Source organism: Aptenodytes patagonicus, chromosome 3 (assembly GCF_965638725.1).
Source record: "Aptenodytes patagonicus chromosome 3, bAptPat1.pri.cur, whole genome shotgun sequence".
Lineage (NCBI taxonomy): Eukaryota > Metazoa > Chordata > Aves > Sphenisciformes > Spheniscidae > Aptenodytes > Aptenodytes patagonicus.
The window spans coordinates 70,122,559-70,149,418 of NC_134951.1; the positions used below are offsets into that span (position 1 = coordinate 70,122,559).

The window sequence follows — 26,860 nt, forward strand, 5'->3', positions numbered from 1 at the left end:
AGCTCTGATCCCAGGCTGCACGGAAAGATCTCGGTTAGCTCTCAGAGACTGCAGAGGGGAAAGCGTGCCACGCAGATAGACACAACTTCCATTGCAGGGACTTGGAGAGGGATCCGTAAGAAGAGATATCCCATATAGCACCGCCCTGGACTGCAGAATATTTGAGAGCAGGTCCAGGTTTGAGCAAAAGTTCACGGGATAGCCCATCTCAATTTAACCCCCTCCATTCCTTCCTTCAATTCATATATAGAGTGAAACACAGGTCCAACACCATTTACATAGTTCTGAAAAACCTGGGGGTTTAATCTCAAAATACGTTCTGTGTTTTCTTTGAACACCTTCTCCTGTGGTCGTGATATCACATGAGAATCTCTGGTGTCTTCCTTATATGCCTAGCTCCTATGGTTGCAGATAAATATTGGATAATTAAAAAAAAATAGAAGGCCAATGAGAAGGATCAAACTTTTTCTGAACTTTTCACTATTTCAAGCGAGCCTCATTAAATTCTGAGGGCTAACATAATTCTCTGACCATCAAGGATGTGCCCGTACAGAGATTAGAGAAGAGGAGCTTCTCAGTGCCTCAGGTCTCCTACAGCAACAAAAGTAACTGTACTGCACACAGGCGCAGTTTTTGAGACAAAGCCAACATGAAACCTGTCCAACCTGTGACTACCAACCCAAATAAACATGGAGCTGCAATGAGTAGCTGAAAACAGACCTTTTCTTGACAAGATAAACTGGCTTCTGAACTATCTGATGCCATAGTAAGACTGCTGGTGGAGATCGACTAACTTTAAGCTAGCCTAGGTGTCATTATACTACAGTGTCATCACTTTCATAACAGCAGTTTATATGTGCTCAAGTGTTCAAGACCCAGAGGAAAAAATAAACCTTGAACAGTATCACCAATGGTGCGCTTGAAATGGCAAGATGGTCAAGCAGAAATCACCAGCTTACACTTTAGGACAACTTAAAAATGAAAAAAGACAACCCTGTTTCAGATATCAAAACCCCACCCACCATTTCTTCTTGTATTTTTACAGGTACATTTTTCTGTTTATTTGGTTCAAAAAGTGTGCTCCCTGGATGCTTGATGCAAGAACCGCACAGAGAAGGGAAAGTGGCAAACCAAGTATGTGGACAAAGCAAAGACAGCACTTCCAAATGAACAAAAACATAACCTGCCCCAAAAGAGAAATGCCTCTGATTTTGGCAAGAGCCGACTTCAGTTGTAACAGACGGACGTGTAACCAGTATTTAAATGTGAATGACTTCCACATGAAGCCTTCTGAGAATGATAAAATATTCACGCAGGCCTGCTCCCTCAGTTGATTCAAACCCATCCTTTCTCTGCTGTCCTACCTGGCTGCTGCCGTCAAAGGTGCAAGTGAGTAATGGTTGCTGCTCCAGCGAATATGGCTGTGGACTCTCTCCTCCACCTAGTTGGAAAACAAATATGAAAGATTTTTAAGGATTGTGGCCAATTCAGCCTACTGTTTGATTTTATAACCTAATTGACATTACGGTATTGGCTACATCAATACATGTAAGAACTTCAGAGATTCAGTCACAGTCCTTCTTGCTGCTCGGGTCTTTTTCCCTCAGAGTAATGTAGCACCCGCTATCAGTAGCTGTCCTGCGGTTTCCAACTTGCTGTGGGCTAGAATACATGTCAACTAATATATTCCGAGGTGAAAACCATAATAGACATACAAGACCAAAAGGTGCATACAATGATGTATTTTCAAACATAATGTATACAACAAGCAGTGTAAACACACAAAGCACGGAAGCACCTTCGTAGTCTTTTTACCTTTGGGGCTTGCACTTCCAGGTTTCTGCCTAATTTTGAAAAGATCAGAAATTTAAGAGCACATATTTTTTAATTAAATGCAAATACTTTCCTGTTATTAAATGAGAGCAGTGCAATTGTCTTTCATTCTCCTTTCCCGTCTAGCACTGTGCTTTAAAAGTGAGATCACCTCTAAAAATTCCCTTTCCACATGATGCTAGTCTGTTTCAGAAAATAAGTTATTAATGCACACTGTGAAAATCACTCTGGTACTCTGGGAAAGACCATAAAGAGGCACTTTCTGTATACAAAAGACCTGCTGTACATGTGTATGCAGGAGTGTATGTACGTGTGTGTGCCCAAGGCACAGAGCACCAGGAGACATGTTCGTTAATGTGTTAGACGTGTTAGACAGCTACAAGCTGCCCTTTTTACACCGGCAGGGAGGGGGTTATCGAATACATAGAGGTTACCCTTAATCAGGGCATACAGGCAATGCATCAGGAACTGGAGACTCATATCTAATTTGCACATAATAGAGCTGACTGAAATGCCCGCCTCATTAATACTGAGACAATGAACCTTCAGTGATCTTCTAGTGACCACGTACTCCAAAGGGGCCTGGCTATTCTGATTTTGTTGAAGACCGGCATGAACACACAGACAAGCACAGCGCGCATTTTGCCCAGGCTGCTTTCTTTCAGGCTTCCCTCTGTCCTTGAACACCCATACCTGAGATGCCACCCCAGATGACGTGACAGGGATGAGCGATGAGTGTGGGCATCCCAGGGTGATGCTCCTGAACAGGGCAGCACCCCAGGGGAGCACAGGGTCCCAGCGAGAAGTGCCGCTCGTGTCACCCCTTCTCCTGCTCTTTGCCCTGGCCGTGATGCTGAGCCCTGGCTGGCCACCATCTCAGGGCAGTCGGGTCACCACAGGAGAAGGTACCTGCTCCTCAAGGGCTTACAAATGCTACGGCAGAGGAGCATGCCAGAGGACTTGGACAGGAAAATATCAAACACAGCATGCTGAACTTGCAGATTTGTGCCCGTGGCCTAACCATACTGGCACCAAAGCCAACGGCAAACCTCCCTCTGCTTCCAGTGAGTGCGACGGCTGTCCACGCTGCCCCATACACAGGGCAAAGCCTGTCCACCATGGGGTGGGCAACGCATGGCACTTCCACCACTAACAGAGTGCAGATGTGAGCTGGTGGAAACGGGGTGCCAAAAGCTGAAGGGTAAAGCAGGCCTGGAACCAGTTAGCCATAAAAGGCATATGCTTCTGCTTTTTTTTCTGTAATGTTTGCTATCAGCAACAAAAACAAATAGCAAATGATAATGTTTTACTGACTGGCAATATCAACAGTGGTCTATACAGGCATCTGAGTATATAAAATAACATATGCTCTGGCTCCAGACACTGATGCTTTATCATATCAATATACAGCTTTCTAGGAAATTATCTGGATGTGGAGCCAGGAACCACTTTTGAACCTTTGAACAGACAGGGCCCAATATGGTTTTAATCTGTGGGTGAAACCTTGGCACGGTTGGACTCAAGGGCAAAAGTCTGTTTTTAGCAGGGCCAGTATTTCACTCGCTACTTTTACAAGTGGCCTGAGAAAAGTTCCAGCCAAAAAACAACGCAAAGCAATAAAGAAGTCATGAGTCCTTATTTTCCTTCAGTAAGACCTAGGGGTGCTCTGGATTGTAGCGTCCTCTCCCTGGTGTGGCATGGATACCTTCCAGCCCTCAAGCAGGTCACCCTGTGCTTTCACAGGCCTAAACTGGCTTTAGCGATGCTGGCTACACTCGCACAGTTACTTTTAATTAACGTGCATTGTGAATCAGTTTATCTAATCCGCAACCAAAAGACAAGGGTCTTTATTCACGTTTACACTAAATCCTTTCTATAGCACCCTGGCAGGAGCAGAGGGGACTTTCATGAAAAGAGAATGAAGCCATAAGTGAAAGGTGTCATTTATGAAACAAAATCACACTGCTGCTGCTCCAGCTTCATAAAGAGTATTTAAACTGAAACCCATGAGGGACACTATATTCCGTTTTCCCTAATTTCTTTTTTAGCTCTTAACTGATGGTGGCCAGCATCTTCCCTCTCGCTGTGGTAACCTCACTGTCTTCAATGGCACTCCTCACAGGATACCTTAGCATCTGATCCAAGTGTGAACGACTCCTCCTGATTTCAGTGAAGGCTGGATCAGTTTCTGAGTCTTTAAGAAGCTTAATTGTTACTTACAATTAGGCAAAATATTATCCAGAGCAAGATCTGGTTAAGGACAGTAAGATTTTGTCTAAGCAGTACTACTGCATCTCCTTACTAACCTACCATCTTACAGCTGCACTGGCGCTAGCAAACACGACGTGGTCTGAGGGAACAGCCAACCTGCAGAGTCTCTAACAACCCTAGATAATGCATGTGTCATCAAACAGGATTTTACTGCCCAATTAAAGCTCCCAGAGGCATTGTTGTGATATTAAAACCAGGAACTTTTAATTTGCTTTTATCACCGCATTAGTAAAAATTTGTGCAATCCTTGGTTCTTTGACAGCAAAAGTAAACAAGCGTGCCTTCAGCGACTGCCCACCAAAGACAGACAGCAGTGCAACCACCACTGCTGAGCACTTGCTAGCATGTGGTCGTATCTGGTCACGACTCTCCTAATCTGCTGCAGTTGTTTGCCAGCCATGGAGACTAAGATTAAACAAGCACATTGGAAGGAAAATGAGAGTATGAGAAGCATGGCACGTCTTACTGCTTGGAAGAGTTTTTTTCAGTTTGAACTTTGTATCTCAGACACTCAGGGATTAGCCTTTTACACAGGACTTGGAAACACACAGGCAGAGGTGCTCTGATAATGACTCTTAACACCATCTGCTTTTGAAAGACTGCTAGCTTCTCCCTTGGCAACTCCCGTAATCATTTTGTAATCGTAGAACTACACCTTCAGTAGTGAAACAAAAATGTAGCAGTGGGCATCGGCACCATAAAGATTAATTCATTTCATGGATCAACAAGAACGACGACTTTGTTTCATATTACTTCTTATATATCTGTTACAGTGACACTGTAAGGTCAGCTGGGGGTAGGGGGGTGACAGGAAGATGCCTGTGCACTTTACAAGGTAAAAAGTATCAGAAATTTCATGTGAATTTTAATCAGAAACTAAAGTTTAAGGAAAGCAATTGGTTAATATTTATTTTACTGCTAATTATTCAAAGGTTCTGAAATAGCACAATAAATGGGTGAAATTACCTCAAGAGTACAAAGGGCAAATAAAGCCATGCCCGTGTTACTCCTTAACTGGCTTGCAGCAGATAGGGTTCCAGCACAGACCGTACCTTACCATGGTTTGGGAATTTACCTAAAGCCTCAGTTTGACCAGGTCTATATGAAAGCCAGGTGCCATGTAAATTGCAGCCAGGTTCCAGGATTGTATGGGATAATTCGTACCAAAGAAGAGCCAGGCAACACAGGTAGAAAAATGTGCACACTTCTGCAGCGTACCACCCAAGGGCTTGAATTCATGGCTGGTAACTCAAAGCAGTGAGGCTATATGCAAAGCTTCCACTTCTTCTCCATGGGTTCAAATCCCCCTTTATAGATGTTTTCTTACTAAATACAATGAATTGACCATGCAAGCTTCTGTACTGTGGTATGTAAAGACGGTGAACCCAGTCTGTGTGGATTTTCTAATGCTCTCTTTGCCCCCTTTCTCCTTTTCAAACACAGAAAGTCCAGAGAACTCTGTGAATTACGGTCTGGAATGGGAGAAGTAAGAAGTCTAGAATTTGCTTGATTGCAGCTATGATGCATTAAGCTCCAGGCATCAATCTCAATCTCAGTACTTTTTCTCTGAATGGGCAGTATTTTACAGTTATCGCTCTCTAAACAAAGCACAATTTATTATACACACAATTTGATAGCTACAGCAGCTAACTCTAGAAGTAAAAATGTCTTCCTACTTGAGGAAGGTAAAAGCAATGTCATACTTTAAATTGACTTCATATGATCAATGGCAGAACACAATCATCTGAGAAATGATGTTCATATCCTGATCAAATGCAATCATACCGTATGCAATTGAATTTCGAAAAAGTGGAAGAAAATTATTCCCATTACTTTACTGGTGTTCTTAATGTGTTCACACAAATCATCTATGAATAGATGAATTAAAATACTTACAGTGTCTCTATCTTTGCCCTCTTAATTCCAGGTCATTCTGGCAGCTCTTGATACTGCAGAAATATGTTTTCCTACAAGCAGTTTGATTAAATTAGTGGATCAAATCTTGAACTACCTCCAAAGTTAAAGGGATATAATTTATTTTCTGAATCAAATGTCTCTATGTTGTAAACATTTTTGTCTTCATTACTAAAGCAGAAAGACATTTGAAGCCTAATTTATTTTTCAGTATTTATGCTTTTTTTGTTTTCCACATTTTTCTCCATAGGAGTGTGATAGCCCATGTAAATTTTGTTTATTCACAGCTTTTATTCATTTTGGTATTTTGGTTCCTGCATGCTAGCGCCATGTTGCAGATCTGGATGCAAAGAGCACCAAGACATCTTCGTAAAATTTTAATGTGTTGAAATTTATACATGCATGAATTCATATGCATACATACATGTGTTTACATAAATATATGTATGTATGTATGCATATGTGCATACGCATATGTGCATATGTATATATATTATATAAATAAAAATAGCCATATTTACTAACATAAGTGTGTGTGTTAGCAGAGCTGGTTTTATTGTCTCTCAGGCTCTGCAGAAAGTTAGCCATCAGAACAAAATTTACCTAAAAGATGTATCATGCCAAATGACTTTTGGAACATCACCTATGAACTTTGTTTACTTTACACATAGGTGATTCACTTTATTAAAATCAAACACATCATGATTTCTTCTTTGGATCGTCCCTACGTTATCTCCTCTATCCCCAGAGCCCACTCTGCACAGGATCCTATTTTGCTGCTACTGCTGGAGCTATGATTTTGGGTTACTTTTTTTTCACTTCAGCCAGGAGCTAAATTAGCAAGAGCACATCCCCCTAAGTATAGGTCCATAACCTCACTGCAAATAACAGTTTAGACACTGCCAGCTGAGATCAGTGCCCTCACTAACCAGGCTTGATGCTTTTAGACAATGGTCAGGCTGACAATTGACACAGTGTCCATATACACATGTTGCTCAACGCATTTGTCTAGCCCGCTGTTGCCAAGAGAAGAGGGCTGTTTGTGCAGGCAGCTGGCAGCAAGATGCGAGTATATCTGGCGATCCTCCGAGGGTATGCAGAGAAGGCAAAAACATCAAGTCTCAGCCGAGCCCAAGATAAGATTCCAGGTAGAGTTCATGCTCTACGCAATCCAAACAGGTTTCAGCAAAATCACCACGAGGAACCTCCTACACCGAGTGCCTTGGCTTTCCTTCCCTCTTTGAATGACTACCCTGCTATGACACCCGTGCATTGGGAAAAACCAATACAGCCACACGCACAATGAAGAAACTGAGGCAGAGCCACTCGTAGCTGCCAAGCAGGCAGGCTGCAATGCGGCAGGTGTCCTACAAGCCCATGACAATCACTTGAGCTGTTAAAATTATCTCCACCTCCATGGAAAAGACCATCGCAAGTTCAAGCTCATGGCAGAGCGATGGCAGCAGCACTGGACAATCTCAGCAGTAGATGAAAGCTAACTTGCCCCTGGGAAGTTGGCAACTGGTCGGACGTGCAGGACACCAGGAGGGAAGTGTGATGCCTGGGAACAACAGAAATTTGTCAGCGGGAAAAATATTCTAAGGACTTGGGGTCTGTTTACAGAGTTTTGGTTGTTGTTACCTGCAAAATCTAAGCCAATGTTCTCTATAAAATAAAATGAAGACCTCAGTGAGACTGGTGTTAAGTCAAATCATAGACTTCATTCAAGGTTCTCTGGATCTACACCAGATAAGCTGAGATCAGTCTCTGACACTAAGCTCCTGGTTGCAAAGACAGCTTGTGCAGCACAGGATACGCTACTGTCGTTTCAGGTCAGCAGTCACACCCATCACCGGCACCATCACTGGCAGCCGATTGTTTGTCTTAAAAAACTGGATGGGCCACCAAAACACCTCTGACCACGCACTTTGTTAGCACTTCTGCTGGATGCTGTGTGACTTCTTTACAAGGAGACGAGTGCTCTACCTCACTATCCCTTGTTATTGCCACATCTAGAAAGGGAATTTTTAAAGTGTCCTCATTCTCAGTACCTCCACGCTGGTCCTCCAGGTCTAAAGACAGACAAGAGAAAGGCAGCAGTGGGGTCTTTGGTCCTCCACAGTGAGGCAAGATCCCTCTGCACTGATGTCACTCTGCTCTTGGTGCGTGCTCAGTAAGTCCGTAATTTGTCATGAGCGTGGGCCCTATCCATACATGGCAGGCTGGAGGAGGAATGACCTCAAACTCCACTTCTAATCCAGGGGGCGTTGCCAAAGCACAGTGTTTGAGTTTGATGCATGAAGCGCAGAGATATTTTCAGCCCCTGAATCATACTTTTGGCTCCACAGCTAACTTGGACTTCTCCTTAGCTTTGTTTGCAATTTTTCACCTTCTGCAATCACCATTGACTCTCAGAAAAAAAAAACTCGAGCCGGTATGTTAAAGAAAAAAACCCAAAGGCCATAAATATGAAGAATTTTTTTAAATCACTTTTATTTTAATAACTTCTATTTTATTCTCTTGCATGTGTGGAAGAGTTAAACAAATTACTAATAGATTAGTGGTTCATCACAAATGTCTGCTTTCTTTATTTCACGTTCTAAATATATGCTATTAAATGCTGCCAGTGAATGTTTTCTAATGATTTTGGTGTCCAACACAAGAATGAAACAGTCTGAAAAATGAGGCAGTGCAGCAGCAAGCAGTTAGCCTGGATACAGCTATAGGAGAGCTTTTAGCTATATATTCCTATAGCTGAAGCAAAAATGTTTTGCTATACTTGTCCCATGAAAACTATATTGACTTGACCACAATTCACAACCATAATTTGAAACTGGCAGTAATGAGAAAGCAAAACCTCATTTTACAATAGAAAGGGGATAAGTTTTAATTGGCATATCCTGCCAATTACAACTGCATCACCTCTCTGTCGCTGCGGCCTGAGTCTGCTCTCACTGAATTCAACAGGAAAGCTCCAGCAGACAAATTATGCAACCTCAGTCACAGCTAAGCAAGTCATTTAAGCATATGCTTAATCCCATCTCTAATCAGTAAAGCCAATTCAGCAAAGCAAAGCATGTGCTCAAGTCAAAAGTGAATAGGTAGCATGGATCTTTCTGAATATGGGTTTTTTGGAGGATGTTGCACAAAACTTCCCTTGTTTTCCTTTAGAGCTCAATATCCTGGAAGAAGATAGAATTCAGCTGTTAATCAAACTGTCACCTACGCATGTAAAGTACTAGTATTTTTAATTCATCCATAGATTGGTTAAGCAAAAACAAATTAAAAAAAAGCCATGGGACGTATCCTTGGGCTGGACACAGACATGCATACATACTACCCACGGATTGCAGGGGACTACAGAGGCAGAAGGAGGTAACACAGAAAAGATGAGGTAAGAAGCTACCATAGGAAATCCTTTACATCCAGAACTGCTGATGAGCCTCTCTCAGCCTTTTCACAGAGTGAATTGGGACATTTCTTATCCACTGGAAGAAGAGTGGAAAATCATGGGCACTTCAACCCCTCCGTTTCCATTTCCCTCCCGTGGGAATGAGGAAAGAGTAGGGATAACGAAAACACCGCTTTGATAAGGAATGTGGCTCTTTCCTCGAGGCACTGAAGTAACTGGGCAGCCTCTAAAATGCTCTGAAACCTCTTCTTTTCCGTTAAATTGCCTTTAGTCTTAGCAAGCAACATTAATCTAACAGAGACAACTTCCAGGCAAGCACGGATCCCCAGGAGCATTCCTCGACTGCAGACAAGTGGGAAAGGAAAAGCCTGTTGCAAACAGCAGGGCTGTAACCAGTCACGGGGAATTTACTCTCAGCAGCAGGCTGCACCGCTCGCCTACCTCTGCCCTTCTCCCCCGATGAAGGGGCCTTATCTACCTTTGCGTTTCGTCTCAGAGATCAGGAATCAATTACAAACGCCGCAGGGCTGCCCTAAATTATGCTCAGCTGCCCAAGGCTGCTTCCTCCCAAGCGGGTCCCCCCGGCCGAAGGCTGGGGGAGCCGCAGGGAGGGGAGCACTGAGGGCTAGGCTCTACCTGTTCTCCAGCTCCTCCAGGCTGCCAGAGATGGCCGGCGTGGGGTCAACCCTCTGATTTGTTCTCTGTTTGAGATTACAATCTGTCCCTGCCCCAAAGGCAGAGCTGCAGAGTATAAATGTTTGCAGAAATTAAACAACTCCAGTAAAATACACATTATGCAAACATCTCCTCTCTTCCCAGATGACACAACATGGAGCACCAAGCACAAACAAAAACCGACCAAACAAAGCGCAGAGGCATTGTGGAAAAAAAATCATTTAGCGAAGAGCTGCTCTGCTCTCCTTACAGCCATTAGGACAGTGATAATGCTGAAATGGCTGGCCAGCCCTGAAAATTGGATAAACTGAGACACAGAAGAGACAATTGAAAGCAAGGAGGCAGACAGCAAAAATAAGTGAGACAACAGATGGAAAGCAGAAATGCAATGTCTAAACTGCAGCTGTAATTCTGCTAGTAACAAGCACGTTTAAGCGTAGTTTGGCTTGCTTTCCTATTTTGGAGAGGGCAAGAGTTTTCTTTAAAAAAACTTGTTAGCCAACCTGCCGTGGGTTCCCCCCAGATAGTTTGTGGGACAGGAAAATTATTTCTCTCCATACCTAGGAGTGAAACACCACTTCTAAGAAAGGGCAAAATTCTGACACCGTCTGGTGTCCTAGTGGTCCTAGTACCGTTGGGGGTGGAGAGGGGGGTCACATCATTAAAATCTATAACCACAAGCGCAAGAGCTGTGTTTTAGTTGTTGCTGGCCAGGGGTCAGTCACAGGAATTCTTCAGAGCTCTCCCGTGGCAGCGCAGCTTCCTTGGCCTTTCTCCTTTACTAGCATGACTGTTACAATTAGGCAGGAAAAGGGTAGTTATTGTTCTAGCAAAATTTTATAGACTAATTTGGCAGGTTTTCTAGCAGGGTTTTAGCATAGTTGTGATAACACGGTAGTATGGGAAAGAAGGATTTCCACATTGGCCAAAGAAACAGTTGTGGCAAGACTACCTATTTTTAACACAGTTTATTCCTAGCACTATTTCAGACACAGCATTTTCTCTCCCATCTGTTGACACAGTTGTTTTGTTTCTTTAAAGACACAGTTGTCTGTCACTTGGGGGGAAAAAAAAAACCCACCTTCGATAGTTGCAGAGAAAAACATGAGACTGAAACCCAGTCAAACAGTGATCTGGTCAAAAGGTAATGCTAGCAAAGCTTTATGACTGAAATATAGAGCAATTCTTCAGATCCCTCTTAAAATTTACATCAGATTTTGACCTCTGTGGTATTATAAGTGCGACTGTGGATTTTTGAATTCAAATCTGATATACTCAACAACTAACTAAGATGGTTTATTGATCTAAGGAGTCTGACTGCGAACCTGCCATCAGAGTGACATACCAGTCTGCTCAGGAGGAATGCCGTCACAAAAGCACAGAGCAAGATGCAAATGCTTTCTTTAATAAAGGCAGGAAAATGTAATGAGAGCACCAAGGGGAAAAAAAACAAAAAAAAACCAAACCCCAAAGTCTGATAAAAATTAAACTGGTATAACAGGACAAAACATTAAGCAATTCTTCTGACACTTGGGTTGCCAGGCTGTTTTCTCTGATTTTTGATGATAATTTTTTTTCCTCATTGGACCGCTGGTCCAATGATCTCCCAGGCAATCTGAAAACCTTATCTCCTCTCAAAGGCATTTCAGGCAGCTTGAGAGTTTGTAGGTGGAAGCAAATAAAACTGAAGCATGGCTGAGGTGGGACCTCTGCAGATCACTAAAGCAACCTCAGTTCTTGTAGGACAGCCTATTTGCTGGGAAAGTTGTAATATGAAAACCTGATATATTAAAGGTCAAGACTCCAATACAGAGCAGACTCATCTGTATTGTGTTTTAATTTCTTTTTACGCTGAGAGGTGCCTAGGGACCTGAAGAGGTGACAGAAAGATAAATCATGCATGACAAACTGGAACAGAAGACAAGGCTGTATCCAGAATAGGATAGCTCTGCTGGTGCAGCTGTCCTAGCAAACTGTACTGACAGCGTGTTCCCAGCACAGCCTTCATTCGTACCAGCAAAATCACGTTATTTGCTGGCACAGCTTTTTCCTAAGGTCCCTCTTCCCTCATGCAGCAAGCGAAAAGTGTTTCAGTAAAGGTTTGTCCGAAGTGTATCCACAGTGAGAGCTTTTGTGTCAGTCAGGGATCAAGTCAAGGATCAAGCCTCTTTACGCCTTTGGCCAAACCACCTATGACAGCAAAAAATCTGTAAAACAGGCATGTTCTTCCTTTGACTGGAGTGAAAAGTCCTTTGTAAAGACTTCAGTACTGGCCTCTGCCACTATCGCAAATCTTACGTTCTCATTTGTTTTTACAGAAATGCAGAGATAAAATAGCTCACCACACATGCCCTAATCGGAATAGCTACGGTGTTTCCACAAGAAAAAGAGGTCTCCAGCACACCTACAACTGACCCCAGCTGCTGCTCCACCACTGTTCTGGAGGAGAAGGCGCACCCTCCTGGCCCTGCCCACGTTGGTGAGGCTCAGCCTGGGCTGAGTGCCCTTCCCTGAAGCCATGGGAAGAAGGAAGCAGACACGGGCTTGGTGCCGCTGCCTTCTGCAGGCACAGCCTTCTCTCTGGATGGACAAGGGAGGACCACAATGTACAGCAACACGGGAAAAATTATGCCAAACCAAGTGCCTGGGATTAGGTGTGCAGCTTTAAGAAAACAACCAAATTCACTAAGACGATGAAAAACACAGCTGATTTAAGATGTATTTTAAAGGAATTTGTGGATCTGCTTTCAGGAGCTGTGTGAAAAGGTATTTTCCAGGTGTGCTATATGGTATGACCTACTGGTCACAACCACTCAAGTGATTTAAGATTTTAACACTGTTGTCTATGATTTTCATAAAAGAATGGGCAGTGACTTTAACATGCCCTTGAGGAAATTAAGATTAGCGAGGGATCTGGCAGCATATTCATACACGGCTTTCAGCCTGTTAAAAGGGCTTACCTGCCTTTGGTTTGGCAATGTCTAGAGCTGTGGTCCTTGGCCACCCAGTATTATCTAATTTCTTTACAAGGCATGCACTACGTATTTCTGGAAGGTTGGACCTAATCCAGGCTACTATGGTTTCCATGAACAGGAAGCTTGAAGGTTTGGAATTAAAACGGCAGGAGGCTGAAAAGAAAATTGAGGACCTGGAAATAACAACTGATGGTCCTGACGCAATTATCAACGAGAACACTGCAGCTCTGAAAAATGTAATCAACAGCCTGGAGAATAATCTCAGATAAAAGGCTAGGTTTTGGAAAACAGTGGAAAGCTCCTGCAAGTACAGTTACCAGACAGGTTCTGGTACGCTTTTGCATATGAATTTCAACCAGTTCTCCACAGCATCATGTAGGAAAACACACAATACAAAAGCTTGTAGCTATCTGATCTACTCCAGCATGTCTCATTTAAAGGAAAACCGCTGCTGGCTAAGACCTATGACTGTAGCCCACTTCTTCCTCTAGCTGTGGAAGCGGAGTCCCCACTTGTTCCTGGCTGGCTGGAGGTTCATGTTTCCTACCTCCGTCAATGTGAGCCCTCCACTGACCTTCAACCAAAGGCAACCCAGATGGCTTTGCCTGGAGTAAGAAACAGAGCACTTCCATAGCTCTTTCAACAAGCAGAGTGGTGTCCTGGTAGGACAGGGATAGAGTTAATTTCCTTCCTTGTAGCTGGTACAGTGCTGTGTTTTGGATTTAGGGTGAGAACAATGTTGATAACACACCAATGTTTTAGTTGTTGCTAGGTAGTGTTTACACTAGTCAAGGACTTTTCAGCTTCCCATGTTCTACTGACTGAGAAGGCTGGAGGTGCACAAGAAGCTGGGAGGGGGCACAGCCAGGACAGCTGACCCAAACTGGCCAAAGGGATATTCCATACCATGTGACGTCATGCTCAGTATATAAAGCTGGGGGAAGAAGAAGGAAGGGGGGGACGTTTGGAGTGATGGCGTTTGTCTTCCCAAGTAACCGTTACGCGTGATGGAGCCCTGCTTTCCTGGAGATGGCTGAACACCTGCCTGCCGATGGGAAGTAGTGAATGAATTCCTTGTTTTGCTTTGCTTGCGTGTGTGGCTTTTGCTTTACCTATTAAACTGCCTTTATCTCAACCCATGAGTTTTCTCACTTTTACCCTTCCGATTCTCTCCCCCATCCCACCGGGGGGGAGTGAGCGAGCGGCTGCGTGGTGCTTAGTTGCCGGCTGAGGTTAAACCACGACAAGTGGTAATTTCCAGCTAGTAACCAATGATGATCCACGGGCAGAGTGTCATCTTCAACCTTTGTGGCCCCTTGCAAAAGCAACACCTGTCCACCGTCTGAGATCTGCAGCACAGATGAAGAGTTATAGAAAAGGCAAGAGGGAAAGTTTCAATTTCTATATCACTACAGTACTAGCTAAAGAAATAAGCTTACCAGCAACCTTATTGAACTTAAAAGCCCTAAGTAACAATTATCCATGATGCGGTACTTGACAGAAGACTCATTACTTTAGGGCAGACACACAGGTTTTATCCTGGATTTTCAGGACTCGTGAATGTTGTTGTGGGCAAAGTACCACCCTGATATCCTTTTGTGATGGCCAAGACAGCAGAGTCAGAATAAAATAAAGACTCCAAAACAGTGTACTAAACCGATCCCTCTCTAAACTACCTTTATTTACTATCCCCAGAAAGGTCACTGAAAAGCAATATATTTTAAAGAAGAAAATTATTGACCTTTGAAATGCGAATGGCAATGCAGGTGAGCAGAGCCTCCACTCAATTTATTCATGTCTGCATCCAAAAGTCAGGTGCCAGGTCACATGGATACCCTACCACTAAATGACAGAAAGAGGCCTTACAGCTGACTTAAAGAGACTGGCAGGGATTAGCTAAACCTGGTTTCTGAGGGTGTTTCCTATTAATGTGGAGTATCTTTAAGGCCTGGTTGGTTGCCCCAGGAACCAGACAAATGGAAAAAAATGGTTTTAAGCTGCCTTTGCTCTCTCCGCTGTGTTCAGCAGAGCTTTAGTGCAGCTGCAGGCAAAAGACTAAGGACTGCAATGTGGCAATTTCACTGAGACTTGTCCCCTTAAAACCTCAAGGTTTGATTCTATGTTAGGGCTTCTGCTCAAAAATTAATAAAAAACAGGAAAATGGTGAGAGGCCACACTGACTGTAGGAAGTCCAACCGAGGAAAAACTGCCCTAGGAAAGGAGCCAAGAAAGTGCATGGGACCTAAAAATGCTTTCAGATAACAGAGTCAACATGCTAGACAGCAAAAATGTTTCTGCCAGGAAAACATACTGCCACTGCTAAGAAACATAAGAAATAAAGTTAAAGGCTTCTCGTGAGGAATAAAAGGCACAACAAACAATAGTGGTTATTCAGAAACTCAGACACAATTAAAGACTAAGAAAGGTGATAAGTTAGAGAAAAAAGGACAAAAAAGACCCCTACTGAATTCTACATCCCCAAAGAGTTATTCAAATTCCCACTTGAGTGTTTCCAGAGATGAGTACCACCAACTCTGATTCAGGAAGTTACAACAGATATATTAAAATTCAGTCAATTATATCCCAAACTGTTATCACGCTGTTCCAGAACCTCTGTGACCAGCAGAAACCACTTAGACGATAAAAGAGCAAGCACTCAAAGAAAACAAGCTATTTTTCTGTCATGACTACTGCACAGGAGACAAGCAGAATTAGGAGACCCCAGGAAAAGGCTCCAGGCAGGCTCACTATACCTGATCTACCTAGCGTGCCCTTAGGATACAGTAAAGCACTTCTCACTGCTTCTCTAAGGATTGCTTACTAATATGCCAATCCTACAGTAGTTTCATATGGGATTTAAAGGGGATAAGTAAATGGAGTCAGAATTACCTTTGCCGGGGCTACTCCTTTTCTTTCATTCTGACAAGTCAAAGAAATCCTTAACTTGAACTGCAGATCTAAGTTTCAGCACCTACGTTCCAGTGTTTTTCATATCATTTCATTACAACTAGTCCTGGCAATGAGCAGTAAAGTCCCCAGTGGGTTTGCAGATCATCACAGCAACATGATTAGGAAGCTTGGTCTAAGTATCGTAAAAGTCAATGGAACTTGGATTGAGCCCAAAGAGAAATGATTTTCCCTGCTATGGGTGGTTAGCTATACATTATGCTTCTTCAAATTCCAGTTGACTGGAAGTTACCAAATGTGACGCCCATCTACAAGAAGGGCCGGAAGGAGGATCTGGGGAATGACAGGCCTGTCAGTCTGACCTCGGTGCCAGGGAAGGTTATGGAGCAGATCATCTTGAGTGCCATCACGTGGCATGTACAGGACAACCACGTGATCAGGCCCAGTCAGCACGGGTTTATGAAAGGCAGGTCCTGCTTGACTAACCTGATCTCCTTCTATGACAAGGTGACCCACTTAGTGCATGAGAGAAAGGCTGTGGATGTTGTCTACCTAGACTTTAGTAAAGCCTTTGACACCGTTTCCCACAGCATTCTCCTGGAGAAACTGGCTGCTCATGGCTTGGACGGGCGTATGCTTCGCTGGGTAAAAAACTGGCTGGACGGCCGGGCCCAAAGAGTTGTGGTGAATGGAGTTAAATCCAGTTGGCGGCCAGTCACAAGTGGTGTTCCCCAGGGCTCAGTATTGGGACCAGTTCTGTTTAGTATCTTTATCAACGATCTGGACGAGGGGATCGAGTGCACTCTCAGTAAGTTTGCAGACGACACCAAGCTGGGCGGGAGTGTTGATCTGCTTGAGGGTGGGAAGGCTCTGCAGAGGGATCTGGACAGGCTGGATCGATGGGCCGAGGCCAACTGTATGAGATTCAACAAGGCCAAGTGTCGGGTCCTGCACTTGGGTCACAACAACCCCATGCAGCGCTCCAGGCTTGGGGAAGAGTGGCTGGAAAGCTGCCTGGCGGAAAAGGACCTGGGGGTGTTGGTTGACAGCCGGCTGAATATGAGCCGGCCGTGTGCCCAGGTGGCCAAGAAGGCCAATGGCATCCTAGCTTGTATCAGAAATAGTGTGGCCAGCAGGAGTAGGGAAGTGATCGTCCCCCTGTACTCGGCACTGGTGAGGCCGCACCTCGAACACTGTGTTCAGTTTTGGGCCCCTCACTACAAGAAAGACATTGAGGTGCTGGAGCGTGTCCAGAGAAGGGCAATGAAGCTGGTGAAGGGTCTAGAGCACAAGTCTTCTGAGGAGCGGCTGAGGGAACTGGGGTTGTTTAGCCTGGAGAAAAGGAGGCTCAAGGGGAGACCTTATCGCGTTCTACAACTACCTGAAAGGAGGTTGTAGCGAGGTGGGTGTCAGTCTCTTCTCCCAAGTAACTAGCGATAGGACGAGAGGAAATGGCCTCAAGGTGCGCCAGGGGAGGTTTAGATTGGCTCTTAGGAGAAATTTCTTCACCGAAAGGGTTGTCAAGCATTGGAACAGGCTGCCCAGGGAAGTGGTTGAGTCACCGTCCCTGGAGGTATTTAAAAGACGTGTAGATGTGGTGCTTAGGGACATGGTTTAGTGGTGGACTCGGCAGTGCTAGGTTAATGGTTGGACTTGATGATCTTGAAGGTCTTTTCCAACCTAAATGATACTATGATTCTATGATTCTGTTGATAAAAGTGAATCTTTCCGCATGCACCAATTTTACTTACTTAACAATAGAGCCTGCTTTTGAACAATATATTGTCATGAAAGAAATCATAACCTGGAATAGAAAAAATATGTCTTCTGTGCCCTGGGATCAAGTAAAAATTCCACTGACTACAGTAACTGTTGAGTAAGACTATCACACTGTTACATAAAGGTATGCACATATGTATGTACAGACACATGCATTGGCTTACTGATCTGTAGGTCCTCTAAACCCTTCCCTGGGAACTAGCACTACAACAAACATTTGTAGGAGGAGAGATGTAGTTCATGTGGTCATGGGAACATGGTGTATCTCACCTCCCGTATAACATTATTTTCTAAAATTTTATACATTTCCCATCTTTGAAATACGGAGACATTTCTGTGAAAAAAAAAGTTTTATTCTAAGGGAGAAAACAAAATGTTTCAAGACTAGTCTAAATATTTATAAGATATTTTAATTTTAACACAGATTTCAAGGGATTATTCATAAACACAAACACACTTGAGTTTATGTAATAATTATTTGGCATTTTACATCTGCTATAGCATGCAAAGTAATATTGGTAATATTTCTAGCTTTCATGCTGTTCTTAGTGTAGAGGGCTTTTTTTGTCGATAGGGCTGTAATAATTCACATACTAACTGGAAGAACAAGTCAATCTGACAAGAGTTGTACCTGAAGAGAACAAAAATCACAGAAACATTTGGGTTGGAAGCCACCTCTAAATGGGTCATCCTAGATCATCTATAATAGACACTTACCTAGTCTAGCCATGACTGACTCCACACCCTCCCATGGCAGTTTGCTCCACTGACCTAAATGTTGCGTTGCAGTAACCCCTTTCCAGTATCGAATAGTCTAGCAAAGTATTCCCTGCTGCAGCTTAACCACAGTATTTTTCTCCCTTTTCTCATCAATAACATGTGAAAATACCTTGCCCTGTTCTTTCCAGCCCTTTTGCATATATATGTGCAGTTAAAGCTCCGACTTACACTTTCTCCAGACTCAGTGTACCTAGACTTCTTGTCTCAAATACTCTTTCATCTTGACTTCAGATTTTTCCATCTTCCTGAAGAGTCCTATGAATTGAGGTTACCTTTTGGCTCTTGATTTTGTGGGCTGAAGAGGATCTGAAATGTTTGCACCAAGTCTAGTTAGGAATTTATTTTATGAGGCTTGAAGTTACAAAGTATGTCATCGCACATCTACCTGCTTTATAGTGGCATTTGTTCTTTCAAATTTAATATTGTTCTCCCAAGAAACACCTTGAGAAAATCACACACACGAGATCAATACGCACATTAATGAGAGAGCTGGAATTTAATACTGCTGTTCTTCAGGATGTGCTCTGTAATTCCAGGGAACTTCCACCCAAACTTGAACAAGGAGTGTTACCTCCTTATATAAACGTGTGTCACCTCCATTAGGCATTGCTAGGAGTGAAGCCATGTCAGCACCAGGATTACCTGAGCATTTACACAGAGCGTCTGAAGGCTGCCGAGGCCACACTAAGTTCCAGTAGCAGGAACTTAAAAGCTGCTTCTGATATGCCTGGTCGGGCTGCAGTCATGGCAAGGGCACCATATACTTTGATTTTTAAATAACACCCTTCACCTGATACATATTAATGACTGTGACACCCGTGTGCTCCCAACACAGAGGAGGTCCAGGAGCACAGGAGAAGCTGGTGGCCTGCTCACGCTTACGGAGGGAGTCTTTGGCTGACCTGGAGTCACACACTGTGCGTGCAAGGCGTGTGCTACCAAACACCCGCCCATCCTAACTCTGCCAGTGCCTAACACAGACCACCGTCCGGCTGCCTCGCTCTGAGTGATTTCTGAGCAACCCATAAAGACAGACTTGGGCGGTCAAGTTCTCCATCCGCAACAGAACACCTGCGCCAGTTTGAATACCTGAGGATTCGCAAATATCTCCACAGTCGTGGATTTAAAATACAATATTCATTTGGTGTATCATTGTATCATAATGCACGCGCACTGAAGGAGAATCTGGGACTTTAAATCAATTATTTGCCTGTAACATAAAACAAGTCCATTTTCCTAATGAAAATATATGCCTAAAGAAAGGACACATGAAAAGGAGACTTTTTTTCTCTGTTTTGACAAAAAAACTGGCAGAGGGTATCCAAACGGCTCGCTCCACAGTTGCTTCAATAGCTGCAATATAATACTCATCCAACTTGTTTTCAGAATCAATACAAGAAAGGTTTGGGTTTTCTAGTTTTTCACTGTTTCAACAAAGAGAGGACACCGCTGCCGGGACTGCCTCTGCCTATTGCCAGCGTGAGAAGCTGAAAACACACCTAACAATAGCATGGCACGAGCAATTTATATATTAAAGAGATGATAGCTGTAAAGTCTGATACAGACAGGCTTATTGACCATAAAATGAATTATTTAACCCAACTTGTATTACGTCATCTGCGACTTTGCTTAGGCCACTACCTTTTTTATATATACATATATATATTGTTTTTTTTCCCCAGACAACTGTCAAGTTACACTCCTTATACAATGCTGCTGCGGTGGTAACTGGAAGCATAATGACTATGCTCATTATATGGTTATTATGAGTTCTGGGATGAAGAGCTGTCAATAATTTGATTTGCTCCCTATAAGGTAAAACATTGTCTTCATTGTAAAGGGAATCCCAATTATATCTTTTTGAAACAGTAATTACAGTAATAAACAGATTAAGAGTGGTAACCACAGGTCTCCCTCCAGCAAGGCATGCAAGCCTGTGTCTCAGCAGGTGCACAGGACAAGGAGACAGGGTGCTGCCAACTAAATTGCTGGATCAGGCCTTAGCGTACAATCCCCTGAATCCTTGAACCAAAGAAGATGGTACAGAATACTGCAGTGCTCATGGCCAAACAGATTCAATGTTTTCTGCATAAATGAAAAAATACACGGTAAATTTTCTTGATTGTTCAGTCTAGCTTTTCTTTTTTGTTGTTTTTGCTGTCAATTCAGTGCAGCCTATTAAAGACTGTGAAAAGAAATGGCCTTCAGCAGGGATTTATATTCCAATCACACAATCTCAATTTCTTCTAGAAAAAGAGCTATTGAACTGGTTCTCCAGTTTTCAGGTAAGTCAGGTCCAACTTTTAGATGTCGCCCTTTTGTTGTGATTATGTATTGCCAATGAATTCCTATTTAATATACTGCAAGATAAACTGCCACCTGTGCAGTTAGGTTCCAGATATGTTACATCAATTTGATAATGACAGTACAAGTAGGTAAGTCTCTAACACCTTCCTGTCCATTTATATGGAAGGGTTTTTGGCATCTTTTTTTTTTAAAGACCTCTGATCTAAAGGTCTTTTAAAGGCCTCAGCTCTGGTGAACTGGGAGAGGCTTTTGTTGCTACAAGTTCTTGTAGGAAGAAAGCAAAGGTGTTCCTTTCCCAGGATTTCAGTTTAGTCCTTACCATCAACATCCAATTGAGTTGCAAAGTATACACTGAATTGTGTTCAAAACCCTTACTGGTCTTCATCCTGGTTTATTACAGTTGTTTGCCTACTGGCTGCATTTGTATCCCCAAGCACCGGGAAGGCCCTGCTCACTGCAGGCTGATGGATCAGTACAAGATCACAGACCTCTGAAATGCTCCCGGCAGCTGCCTGTTTGCCTGCTCACTTGCTCTCTCCCCTAAAGCCCATGGGCTACTTCAGCGCAGCCAGGGCTCAAGGCCCGGGCTGCAGGATCAGACCCCTCTGCTATCAAAAAGAGAAGTTTCGATGTCTAACGTTCATGTGTAAAGGCCACTGAGCCTGAAATGATAACCCCAGAAACAACAGGGAATGCAGAAAAGTCTATTGCAGTGTGTTATCAGTGTTTTTAATTTTTTAACAAACTAGGAAAAAAGAAGAAATTCTAAATTGAAGGCTTCTGCTCCATCCTCATCACCTTCTTGTGTTGAGGCAGTTCATCCAATGCAGCAAAATACAAACCAGACGCGGTAAGATAGCCCTGTTTCACAAGCTCACTAATATAATGCACTTCCATTTCTTAGGCTCCAAGCCACAAACCACCGCCTTGCAGAGCCTCCTCCCGACCCTGGTCCCTGCGGGGCGAGCCAACAGCTCATACCCTCCGCTTTCAGCCAAGCAACATGGGTTTACAGCTAGAGGTGGGAGAAAGGTTGCAAAGAAAGAGCAAACTTTCTCATGACAACTGTGTCCCTACCCATCCCTGCCGCTCTTCCAGTGCCGCCCAGAGCCTCCTCTTTTGGGCTCAGCCTCCACCTCCACTGCCCCCCTTTTTCTGGGACCGGCACAGGCTCCGCTCCCCACCTGAGACACTGAGGAGCGATGACCAAGAGTCTGTTCCTGCACAATCCACCCCAAACCATAACTCTAAATGTATCTTCCAACTCTACTCACGTATTTATAGGCCCCTGCACAGGGACATACTATTCTTTCAAAATTATTACAGGAAAATGCTGCAAGTGATTGTCATAAAAAAACCTCCATCATAATTTCATTAAAAATTAACAAAAAGAAAGCATTAGTGTTGTCCTGCCAACTGGGGGGGGGGGGGGGGGGTGTCTCATATTATTAAATTGAGAAGGGCAGCAATGGAAAGTCTTTTTAGATCGGTGTTTCCATTCTTTCCTCTTTTGCTTGGTTCAAAAGTCCTGCATAATTAATACTGTAGTACTTAATAAATGCTTATGAACCTACTACCTCTCTGCTCTTTCCGTTTAATTAGGTGATTGACTTCAGGCGTACTATAAATTATAATGACAATTTAATTACTTTTTTAATGTGCACACTTAAAAGATTTATAAACAGGAATAGAGTAGTACAGTGCACTGAAAACTAGAAATACCGTGAACAGCACAAAGTAATCCCATCTAAAGTATCTCTCCAGTGTCTGAGCACCTGCAATGACTGGGAGATATGGTATTTACAGTGTCTGGTACAACCACAGAGAATTCTGTATTTCTATCCGAACACCCCTTTTAACTTTTTCTTCTAGCACTTGCGTATCTCACTCGGCTTCATGGCAGGAACCTAAAGCGGTTCCAAGGAGAAGTCAGGCTATGGACTTCAGCATCTCTTCTTAGGTAAAGTGTTCGTAAAAAGTGGAAGAGCCTTTCCCTTCTTTCAAACAAATCGTAAAACTCCTGCCTCATTTCATCATAACACAGTCATTGTTAAAATTTGCAGGGGGCCGAAATCTCCCACAGTATTCCAGCCGGCACAGGCAAATCGTCAAAGACGACAGATTTCACCATCTCATGAACAGATCCTTCCTAGTCAAGAGACAGAAATGTCTGTCTGAGAATATTTCACGCCATCAGCACCACATACCGCAACAATCGAAGTTAGCTTTTCTGTTATTGTTGTTATGCCATCTAGGACTCATTCCCCTGCCACTTACAGGAATGTAAATTATAACTAAATTCACAAAGCTAAGAGAATTGCATATATAACAAATCGAATAAGAATCAGATCCTGGTTTTCACTTCAAACCAGTGCTCAGAAAAGTATAATTGATAAACTAAAAATAATCTTTTTAGATGTAAATAGTTTAAGATACTAAGAGATGAGTTAACCTACCTAAATGTCCAGACATTTCCAATCCCTGGTTGGTCATTGAAAACAAAGAAATCATCACTATTTTCTACAAGTTACCTGTCACAAACGTAGAGAGATGACAGCATTTGTTTTAAATCACACTGTATGCTATATTGGTGAAACTTTCTCATGTAAAAAAGTCATTAAAATTTGGGCTAGAGGAGACACTTTCCCATCTGGGAGCTGAATCTGGTTTGGTGTGACTATTCCTGTCTGTTAATTTAGCAGTATAAAGTATAACTGTACATTCTTGGCATACTTACTGGGGATGCTGGCATCTCTGTAACCAGAACTGCTTTCAGAGAGGGAAAAAAAAGACTGGGCAATTCACAGTGCGCTAGAAAAATGATGGGCAATTCAGTGTTTTAAGCATCATCTATCAACAGTGTTGAATAGTCAAAAGGGAAATAAATTTAAATATATCTCCAAGGCACAGTGCTGTGATAACTGTCTCTGGTTTTCCTTTTTATTACAGAAAAAAAAAATCCCAGACGCTCGTCTCATTCATGCCCAGCGAAGCTGAGTGGAAAGCAGATCAATCCCACAGCTTCCTCGTGTGTCTGTCCACCTCGGCCGGCAGAGAGCGGGGCCAGAAAAGGTATAGGTAAAAGAGAAAACACCGGGAGGCTGAGTGGCGTGGTGAATCACAGGGAGCCGCTTTGTCTGCAGCTTCCGTTCTCGGAGGAGCTGCGTGGGGCTGAAACAATGGCTCTCCTATGGAGCTGCGTCTCATCTACCTCATCTACAGCCGGTGATGGATGACGGGTCAAGAGGGCAGCAGACTTTGGGTGCACAACCCTTAAATACTTTATCAAAGATGGCAAAAGGCCATATACTACAATAACACAGCAAATACTTCCTTTTGCTGTAGAGCAGACAAATTCCTTCCTCTCTGCTGGCTAAATCTGAAGGTTTTGGTTCACGGCTCAGAGTGTGTGCAAGTTCTATATTCGCAAAACATACACGTGAAAAAGCTGAGGTTTTATTCCTGAGACCGTTCAATTGTAAACATTCTCACAGAAAGGAAAAGTCAGCCCTATCTGTGCTGAAATCCTATGCAGTCATAAATATGTAATTCTAGGGATTTATGGGGCTTATAGACAAGAAAAGAAGGCACGTTTCACTCATTTTAAAAATTGAAACTGCATAGTAAGAATTGAAAACATTTGTAAAACTGTGTAACTCATCCAAACTTTTCATACTGAAAGGGTTTCCTGAAAGAAAAACATACTGACTTGATAGATGTGAAAAGTTCCATAAAAACCAGAAATTTTGTCCCTGGTTTAAATGAAGATTAATAAAAGTAATAGGCCTTGTGATATAACAAGATAGTTCAATACTAACAGTTTAACAGTATTGTTGTGCTACCCAGTGAATTGTAATTTAACAAGACGTACGAGATGAGTTGGAATACCTTCACGCCATCAAAATATCTTTATGCAAAATAAAACTGAAGCAACAGTTAAAATGTTCTGAACTAAGATATCTTACTGTGTAAGAGTTGTCAAGGGTTTGTCCCAGTTTAGAGCAAGAGGTAAAGTATTTCAGAACCTTCTGCCGTTTAAATGTTCTTCCAACCAGTTTTGTCTTCTGTTCCTCCTTAGCTGCTTCTCTCTCTGTTTATCCCCTAGACATCTTTAAAACTTGATCTAACTGCTCTGAATTTGGCAATATAACTTAATGCTTTAACAGGACAGAAAGCTGTGGCCTCATGTTCTGTTTCTAAAGGCAGCGGCAGAAAGGAATCTCCGGAGAAACCTCCAAATCAGCTGTGGCCATTTCAGCTCCCTTACCAGATGACTAGAGCATCAGCAACAGAAGACCACTTAGCTGCCCACCCACACAGCCCCAGAAGCTGAGGTAACGCTGTAACAACGGAATCACTGATTAGTGGCAACAACACCTAATACTGGCTCATGACTTCCCCCATTGGGAGACTTGGAGGAGTCCGTTCACATCAAAGCGTTGAAGCGACTGGCGCGGGTTTTCCGGCAGCGCAGTGCAGGCAGCGAGGCAGCAAGCTGTGCCGTCCCACCGCGCGTGTTGCAGCGACATGGGAAACCTGCACCTTCCACCTCCGGGCACGTTAAGGCAGAAGAAACGGGCGGTTTCCCTCCCAAAGATCTTACAGCATTTTACGCTACAGCAATGGATTTGCATAATTTCAATCAAATGATGTATTACAAATCTCCCCATAGATTTTGAACTTAAACGCTTCAGAACTGAGCAAAATAAATGGTGCTCATGTTCAGAAAACGGAAGGTCTTGGGGTGGAGGTATCTCAACTTTCCTATAGCCCTGTTGAACAGATTACAAGCAGGCCTGTCATCTCTAATTCAACCAAGTGTAAATTTCAGATTAAAAAATAAGTTATTTTAATTAATAGCCATGTGTACTGAAAAGCTTCTAAAGCAATGAATGCTTTTGCACAGCCTCTATCACCCAGAAAGCAAATCTGCACATAGGTAGCTCGCCCTCTGAGTATTTTCATTCCTTTTTCAGAGTGTGAAGCTAAGATTGGCATCAAACTGCATTGTATTTATAATGCTTTTTCCATCTGAACTGAGAGGCACTTGAGGAGCCACAGGGATGTCCCAGAGAAAAACATTTTGAATGTAACTTTTCTGCTACACCCACCTTCAGCTCATGGCCCAGCACGCTGCTCCCTTTTATTCATCCAGGTAAGGAGAAGCTGACAGCTGGGGGAGGGAAGAGATTGGGAGCCATATGGAGCTAGAGTCAATTTTCGGTATGTATTTGTGAATAGAAACAAAAAGGAGAAATGCTGGCATGCATAAATTCATATTTTATCGATATCTATTCTGGTACTTACTGTCAGAGTAATTTATTCTAAAAAGGCTGTTAAAGGCAAACACCAGTTTAAAGAAAAACCTAAATCCTTAAAAAGACTCATTCCAATCCTGACTTATTCCTTGCCACAGCAAGTCCAGGATCCCAATGGCGTGAAGCAGGAGGCAGAAGCCCACTCGCTGGTTTATCTCCCAAAGCCAAAAGGGAAACCGGTGCAAATAACCAAGAACCCAAGAGAGAGTTTCTCCAGGCCAAACAAGTCCCAAAACAAGTTTCCCGGGAGCAGGGCCGCTCGAGCAGGGGTGGGCGACCAGCCTGGCGCACGGAAGCGCTGAGGGTCCACGTCCGAGCTGCTCACGCAGAGGGCAAGCGGAGCTGATGGTTTTGCATGCAGTATCTTTAATGACAAAGGCTATCGAAATTACAAGGATTCACTAGTTTTGCTGCCTGTAGTTGCTGCACCTACAAATGTTCAGTTTCACTTCTCAGACTTATTCAAATTATCCAGCCCTCATGGGTCTGCGAACCTGAGCTGCAAGTCTCAACGCGAAAGAGGATTTATTAAAAGACTGCTAGTGCATCTGACCGTGACGAAATGCTAAAATAAAAAAGTAATGAAACATACTGAACATTTCTCAACCCCAGATTATGTTTGGCCTGAATCCAGTGGACACGTTTGATTTCCACTGACTCCCCTATCACAGACTGTTATCTCCCCAAAC

At 43.2% G+C, this 26,860-nt stretch overlaps 1 protein-coding gene across 7 annotated transcripts in view; it reads right to left on the reverse strand.

Annotated features, from left to right (window-relative positions):
* Positions 1-26,860, reverse strand: part of HIVEP2 (HIVEP zinc finger 2) — a 150,318-nt gene that overhangs the window by 56,994 nt on the left and 66,464 nt on the right. For 6 of the 7 annotated variants that reach the window (XM_076333739.1, XM_076333735.1, XM_076333734.1 and 3 more), the window contains one exon: positions 1,365-1,441. The gene's annotated coding sequence lies outside the window, so the exon portion shown is untranslated. Of the gene's footprint in view, positions 1-1,364; positions 1,442-18,714; positions 18,810-26,860 lie in introns of those variants that run through there. The other variant, XM_076333741.1, reaches the window with a different exon arrangement.